General features: G+C 57.4%; 1 pseudogene across 1 annotated transcript; it reads right to left on the bottom strand.

Annotated features, from left to right (window-relative positions):
* Positions 1–211: 211 nt before the first annotated feature.
* On the bottom strand, positions 212–1,203 carry LOC308510828 (TCF3 fusion partner-like; annotated as a pseudogene). Its single transcript has 2 exons — positions 502–1,203; positions 212–278 (listed from the first exon to the last, which is right to left on the bottom strand). The product of its transcript is annotated as a TCF3 fusion partner-like (transcript).
* Between the last annotated feature and the right edge of the window lie 804 nt (positions 1,204–2,007).

Here is a 2,007-nt window from a genome sequence, read left to right as displayed (position 1 = left end):
GCCCCAGCAGGTCCAGGGGCTCCCAAAGGTGTGGACGGAGTCGGCAAAGAAGGAATGACACAGATGACACAGAGGCAGCGTTCAGGTGATCATCATAGCCAGGTTCTCTTTTTATTGTCCTGTTACTATTTGATCTTATAAGCATGCCTCTATAAGTTTTGTTTTGTTTTTTTTTTTGCCGAGGAGAGCATCGGGTCCATTTATTGGGGGGTCAGTCAAAGGGGGAGCTGGCTAGGGTGGGGTAGGGCAGCAGTTTGTCTGGCCCCCGAGAAACCCAACTTGAGTCCAGAGCAGGGGTGGGCAAACTTTTTGACTGGAGGGCCACAATGGGTTCTTAAACTGGACCGGAGGGCCAGAACAAAAGCATGGATGGAGTGTTTGTGTGAACTAATATAAATTCAAAGTAAACATCATTACATAAAAGGGTACGGTCTCTTTTTATTTTTAGTTTTATTCATTTCAAACGGGCCAGATCCGGCCCATGGGCCATTGTTTGCCCACGGCTGGTCCGGAGTCTCGACCGCTTTGAAGTCAAAGTCTTCCTCCACCTTTATCTGCACTGGGGCCAGCTCTGGAGTCAGCGGGACTCCTGCCCAGTGCCCTTCCCGTGGCGCTCACCGCCTCTTCCGCTGGCTGGGCCCCTCGCCAGTGGCCGGGCTGCTGGCTTCTGCGGGCACTGGCATCCTCCTGGGCGGGGACAGCCCCTCTTCCTCCGGAGGCTCCTTCTCAGCGTTGCCTGGGGTGGGGGTGTCTGTGCCCTGGCTGCCCTCATCCTCCAGTAAGATGGTGAACTGCCTGGCCCGTAGTCATGCCGTAGGAGTGCAGCACCTTCATGAGGAACCTCCGCTCCTGCTGGAGTCTCTGTGTTATCCTCTATGTCTGTTGGAGCCTGTTCAGGACCCGCTCCTTCACCTGCTCGATCTCCCTGCAGCGCTGATCCAGCGCCTGGTACTTCCTGTGATTGAGTTCCCGTTGGTGCCACCGCCGCCGCCACTGGCCTCAGGCTGCCTCCTCCTCTTCGTCTCGCTCCTGGAGGCTGGAGCTGCCCAGACCCCCAGACACGAACTCCACTTCAGTCTCAAGCTCGGTCTCCAGGATGTGACCACCGAACAGCGGAGGCAGCGCCAGCTCCCAGCCGGGAGGTGCTGAGAACTCCTCAAAGCCCACAGCTGCCATGGACCCCTCTCTCTGCTCCAGCTCCATTTCTCCCTGGCTCCAGGCGCAGAACTTCCAACCTTGCAAGCCTCTAGGGTTAAAGTGGCTTGCAAAACAACAGGCCCTATCTGATTTCATGGCCAGGCACCCAGGCCCCAGCCGCTAAGCCTCCTGGGAGTTGTAGTTCTCTACAGCTCGCCTCCCTTGCCCCACCCCAACCCCAGTCCCAGCTGAAAGGCCCTGCTGGCTGGTCTAACGCCTCAGCCAGGCATCTGAGTCACCTCCATCTTTATTCCTGTCCCGACACCGCGCCCTCTGACCATGGAGACTCTCCTCTTGGGAGGCCCCTGGGTCTCCTTCTGGGGCCTGGCTGACTCGCCCCCCAGGGACTGGATCCTGTTCCCCAGGCAGCGCAGCCCCGCCTCTGGCCCTGCATCTGGGTGTTCTCCAATCACTGGTGATCGGTGATCTGAGAAGCCAGGCATGGCAGGGAAGAGGTGGACATCTGCTGTTAGAGTCAGTTTGCATATTACCCTTTTACTATATAGGATAGAGGCCTTGTGCACGGGTGGGGGCTGGCTGGTTTGCCTTGAAGGGTGTCCCGGATCAGGATGGGGGTCCTGCTTGGGTGACTGGCCAGCCTGGATGAGGGGATGATGGCTGTTTGCAGGTGGTCACACCCCCTTCAGGGTGGGGGGTCCCCACTGGGGTGCCTGGCCAGTCTGGGTGAGTGGCTGAGGGCTTTTTTCAGGCTGGCGGGTGACTGAAGCTCCCAACCTCTCCTTTTTTTCTTTTTCATTTTTATTCTGGGATTTATTTACCTTCTATGGCTGTCACTGGAGTTGAGAGCCA

The sequence above is a fragment of the Myotis nattereri genome, assembly GCF_964212035.1.
Source record: "Myotis nattereri genome assembly, chromosome: 2".
NCBI lineage: Eukaryota > Metazoa > Chordata > Mammalia > Chiroptera > Vespertilionidae > Myotis > Myotis nattereri.
The sequence above is the reverse complement of the archived record's forward strand: the minus strand, read 5'-3'. Positions and strand labels throughout refer to the sequence as shown.